Source organism: Pezoporus occidentalis, unplaced genomic scaffold (genome assembly GCF_034315485.1).
Source record: "Pezoporus occidentalis ecotype Australia unplaced genomic scaffold, CSIRO_AGI_Poc_V1 ctg77, whole genome shotgun sequence".
Lineage (NCBI taxonomy): Eukaryota > Metazoa > Chordata > Aves > Psittaciformes > Psittacidae > Pezoporus > Pezoporus occidentalis.
The window spans coordinates 1911406-1917405 of NW_026916126.1; positions in this window are offsets into that span (position 1 = coordinate 1911406).

Consider the following 6000-nt stretch of genomic DNA (forward strand, 5'->3'; position numbering starts at 1 on the left):
GAAAGTAATTTGGAAGCTATGTAGTGCTGCAGTGATGATGCCTAGTTCCTCTCTCAAGACAAAGCTCATCTTTTGCGCTTAAGAATATTCTGGATCTTTGGATTTATCCAAATGTCTTGCACAATAGCTACGGGTAAGGAGAAAGGGAAATGTAAAATACGTAACCTGGTTCCCCTGTAACTTGATGTTGCCTATACGTAGCCACTTCTAAGGTACTAGATCAGATCAATTCAGGTGTTAAAACTGGGGAGGACACGGTAACAGGTAACAAATATGTTGTGCTGAAATGCGATGTGCTCCTCTACCAGAGAAGTTTTAAACTCTTTAAGAGGACTCACATTGCTTTTTGCATTAGAAAACGATACCAGACCTGCCGGCTGGGGGTGGGGGGGGTGATAATTCAGTGCAGCTCCATTAGAAAGAATGGCGCTCTACTTACTTACAGACTTGAAGATCTGGGCATAAGCCAGCAGCTCGTTGATTACCCCTGTTAACACCTTTTCTTCTCAGAGAGGCCTGAGCCGGTCAGTGAACAGTGCATTCCCACCCTCTTTCCCCCAATTCCTCCCTTCCTCCGGGCTGGTATCTGGGTTACCAAAGTGTTGGCCTCTCAGATCTCTCACGTGCTAAAAGCTTTTTTGTTTTTTTTTTCTTTTTTTTTTTTTAATTGGGTTAATATTCCCCAAGGTTAACTCAGTTTGCTAACAAAGGTCAAAGGGATAGGAGAGCTGGAGCAGTGGAATCGGTGAGGTGGAGTGGGGAGGGGGACACTGCCTCCTCTTGGCAGCAGAAGCTGTTAGGTCTGTTCAGCTTGTCCTTTCTAGCGGACGACTGAGCTCGTGGCCCTGTAAATCTCTTCCCAAATAGTGGTACGTGTGTATTCTTGTGTATTCATAATACCTTTGCAGAGCAGGGTGCTCGTTATTCATTTTACTAGTGGATTACAAGCAACCTTTACAGGAGTGCTCTGGGCAGGGTTTAGTTTTTCAGGGTGGCTGCGTGCACTGGGAGCGGCAGGTGAGTCCTCTGGAGGAGAGACTGTCTCTTCCTGAGCAGCCCAGAGTTCGCAGCCCAGAATACCAGGTATCTGAGAGCTTCAGCATGGCTCAGCCTAACACTGCCCATCTCCACATGCAAACACCTTTCTGTCACTTAAAATTAACAGTTAAACGTTTGGTGAGCCACTTCCTCCTCCATATTTATGCACGGGGGGGGGGGGGGGGGGGGGGCAGAGGAAGGATGTTTGGATGTTTTCTTTTGTTTTTTACGGGAGTACAAGCAAATGTTTCTGTAGATTCGTGCTAAGCATCTGCATTTCAGCATGTAAAATAAACTGATCTTTTTTAAGTATCTGGTATCACCTACCATTGTACATCCTACTACACGGTACCTTTCTTGGTACATGGCTTCCTATGACACCTGCTTTATTTTTTAAGGTAGCTCTGCCTAGCCGTTAGTCATAACTCACTTTGTTTCTGCAGCACTTTGTCGTAGGAGTTCTTTTCCTACTCTGTTAATACTGAACATGCCTTTTACTCAGTTGTCTTTTCTACTTCTGAAGTTTTTCCTGTGTTTCTAGTGTCTATTCAAAACCCCAGGGGAGTCATTCATCATTCCAAAAATAAGGTCACTCCAAACCCAACCTTGCAGAGTTCTGACTGAAAGCACGCCAGGACGACTCTGCCGTTGCTACTATCAACTACAGCATAAGACTTCCTTTTACCACACCAGTAGGACTAGAATTAGAGGTACCTCAAAGGAAATTTGGTGCTAAAGCCCACAACTGGAAAAAAAAAACAGACAACCCACAAACATTCAGATGAGGAACTGACTCACCCAACTCAACAGCTCCTTCATTTGCACAGCTCAGCTTTAAGCACCAGGTGCTACCTTATGCCCTACAGTGGTGGAGTCCTCTATATGCATTTTTTTTTTCACCTGTACTGAGAGAGAGCTCTGTGGTTGACACTTTACGACATATGCTACAGTTGCTCACTCAGCCATAAAACGGTATCAAACCTGGCAGCTTAATTAGTCATTTAATAACTAAGCTTTATGTTGATTTTGGAAGTACATTTGCATCAGCTGATATTACCAAGAATACACACACAGAAATTTACCTGCTGCAGGTATATTTGAAAAACAGGCAGATATCTTGGAAAATCGTTTGGGTTTTTTTTCTAACTGTTGCGTGCCTGTGAAAGAGAAGCTAGTCCTTTGTTAAAGTATTAACTAAATATGCTTGAAAAACTACAACTCCTTAAACGAATTACCCTGTTATGGGGAGCTAGGAGAGGGTCCCTGTGCCTGCAGATTAGAAAGGTGTGTCCCTGTGAACATTCGCACTTCTTTCCCAGCCTGTCAGAAACTTTTTCAGGAGTTTCAAGCCCTACACAAGTGGAAAAACAGAAAATTGCCATGGCTCTTCTTAGTTCTCCCTTCTTCCCCCCCCTCCATCCCAGTTTAGCTTTCTTGTGTAAAGACAAAGAAAGTCACAGAGTTATGAAATTCTTTGCTTTCTCCCTGAGGGAATAAACTGTCAGAAATAATAAGTGACCTTAACTTTCCTTTAGGTGCATGTTGTTTCAATGGGTTTCTTGTCTGTTACTGTAAAACAAGAGAGACTATAAATTCAAACACTGCTCTTTGTTGGATTTTTCTGGGTGTACCATGTAAATACAGCTGCATTTTCCTACATCAGAATGGAACTGGACCTACAGTTTTGACCTGCTATCCACATTCAAATAATGCTGCTGTTGTGGCACAGTAATTTAATGACAACTTACACAACTTTGTTGTATGGCTTTTTCCTGATACTTGTGACTATTTTTTTTTTTTTTGTTAACTGTTCTGGTGGTTTAGCTTTGTTTTGCACTTGTAACACAAAGCAGCCATAAATCCAAACTACTCAGCCAGTTAGACCAGGTTTATAGTTACTCTTGTGCCAGCAAACAGGCCTGAAACAACTACAATGCATCAGTGACTATGGGGTTTGGTGCAGACTGATCCTACTCTTCTTATAAAAAGGAATTACAGAAATATTACATTTTCAAATATTTTATTTAATATGAATTTTAAAAAAGGAAAATTACTTCTTATGCAATTGGATTTAAATAATTAGTGAAAAATGTGTTTCAGTAGAAATTAGAATCATAGATATGTGGTTTTGATGATGCATGCGAAAAATACTGGTTGAGAAAATAAAAAGAAACAAACTGTAATAAATCTTAAATTAAGAGTTAATTCTTTTTTTCAATTAGAAACCAAAAGTGATGTTTTGGATCTGAATGTGAATCAATTAACATTGATTTAGTGGAGCCAGATCTTCCCAAATGATCCTTTTGAACAGCTGAATTTTTTGCATACCTGCATGAGATAACCAGAGATAAATCCTATCTGAAAAGAATTGCCTTTTGTTTGTCTGAATAGTAGAGAGTTAAGGGTTTTTCACTTTCAATCCTAGTTCAGCTCCAGATTTGCTGTATAACTTTGGGGAGCTTTTTTCCATCTGCCTCCATTTCCTGCTCTGTTAAAGGGAATTACTGGTATGCATTATCAATAGGAGTATAGCTATTTTCACATTTAACCAAATATTTGTAAAAGTGCTTGGAGACTTGTTGATTAACCTGTTATAAAAGGGTAACAATAAAGTGTTCTTTTTATATTTATGTGCAGCTAGGCGAGCTTTTATGGTCTGTTCCTGCATCAGGTATAAGTACTTGATTTTTATCAACAATTGGACATTGTTTTAATTTCATGATAAACTGTGCAGATGAAGGCAGAAAACTGTAAATCACTGATGGGTTGCAAACAAAATACTGATCCAGTTCACTGGATCAGGGGAGCTATAAGCAAGCGAAAATGCAGTTCAGTTTCACTTATTTGTATTCTTCAGCGAGCCAGCAATTAACTGGGGGGGGGGAAAGTATTTCATTTCAATTATGAGGAAGTGCTGTTTGCATATGCAAATGCAATATTTCAGTTTCTGTTATTGCACTTCTGAACAAATACTCCTAATGAGGGGACTTTTGCAGTTCTGTACCATTCAAGAAGCTGTGCTATCCGTAGAAGCTGCAAGATGTGTTGACCATAACGTTTCACAGGGCAACGTTATGGTTGTGAGTAAGACAAGATTTTACAGTTTGATTCCAATATGTTCCATTATTTTTCTTGACCTTTTTTTTTTTTTTTTATTGTAACTGGAGTGGTTCAGTGAAGCCCTATTTGCAATATGAATGCATTTTAGAGTGTAGAAAAAAATTGTGATTTCTGAAATAATTTCTGAATCACAGTTACGACTCCTCTATCTTAGTATAAAAAGTATTAACCTGAAGTAGAACATCGCACTTTTAGCACTCTTACTGCTTGCTACAATTTATCCATCAATGACTAAAATATGTTTGCGTTTTTTCATCTTACTTCATTTTTTTAGTTCAGGTCTAACTCTCTTCATTGGTTTATTCTGGTTCTGTGGCTACATTAATTCCTTCAGAATTAATTCCTTCAAGAACTGTTTGCTTGCCTGCTGCCTATGTAAAGAAGTCTTGTTTTTGAAGGCACAAATAAAACAAAGCCAAAATGTTTCTTATCTTTAGAGAAGGTGGCATGAGAAAACAGATCCTTTCTGGTGAATAATGAGAACTATGGCATTACTATTTTCCTCTAAGAGGTGAAAGATTGATGCTTTAATTCTAGCTTTATTTGCCAACACTTTAGCATTAAGGAAGTAAATTCTTGAATTTACTGAGTTTAACTGCTCATTTACCAAACTTTTTCTTATTAGTTCTGTAACTCCTTTAGGATCAAATCCCAGCCACTCTGAAACATGTCAAAGGTTCTATGAAGTTAAAAGAAGATAGCTGGAAGTATTTTTTTCTCTGTCATTGGTTTGACATAGGTCATCAAACTCCTCTACAACCACCCAGTGAGTAATTTTCAAAAGGTAATTTGAACTCATCCTGAGAAAGGAGTACAAGCTAGCCAATACAAGTTTCTGCCGGTGATGGACCTCTTAAATACTTCTGTGGTAGCAACAGCAATAGTCCTCGTAAAACAAATACCAGCTAGGGCTGGCATCTGGCATCTTCACTGCTGTTTTGTTTAAAGCTATTCAAAGTATAGGTACAATGAAAACCACTTACATTGCATGTACACTGTAGAAAATACTGTAGGGAAATTAATATTTCCATCAATATCCAAAGCTGACAAAGTCTATGCTTTAGCTCTTAACACTGTGCTTTTATTACGAATTGGCCAGTGGGGCCAGACTGTGGTGGGTTGAACATGGCTGGATGCCAGGTGCTCACCAAGCTGCTCTATCACTCCACTTCTCAGCAGGACAGTTGGGTAGAACATAAGATGGAAAAAACCTCATGGGTAAAGGTAAAGGCAGTTTAATAAAGCAAAAGCAAAGGTCACACACAGAAGCAAAGGAAAACAAATGATTTTTTGTCTAGTTCCAAGCAACAGGCAATGTCTAACTACTTCCCAGGAAGCAGGGCTTCAGTACATGTAGCGGTTGCTCCTGACAGAAAATGTCATAAGTAATGAATGCTCCCCCTTCCTCCCACTTTCTCTTAGCCTTTATTGCTGAGCAGACATTATATGGTATGGAATATCCCTTTGGTCAGTTTGGTCAGCTTTCCTGGCTATGTCCCAAGATCTTTCCCACCTCCAGCCTATGGGGAGGAAGGGATGTTAGAATAGCAGCGTTGATGCTGTGGGAGCACTGCTCAGCAGTAGCCAAAAAAAAAACCAGTGTGTTATCAGCACCATTCTAGCTACCAATACAAATGGGTTTGCCTTCTCTCATGAGAGGAGGAATCCACACCACCTTGCCCAGCCACTTTCCCATGTGCACTGCAGGGACCTTATTTCCTCCCACAGTGTGTAGGAGTTTAGTTTGGGCAGGACCAGAATGGTTAGTAGATCTTCTGGTGTTAACCAGCCAAGTGGCTTCTACTAACTTTATATCCCCGTGCTTCCATGCTCCATTGCCCA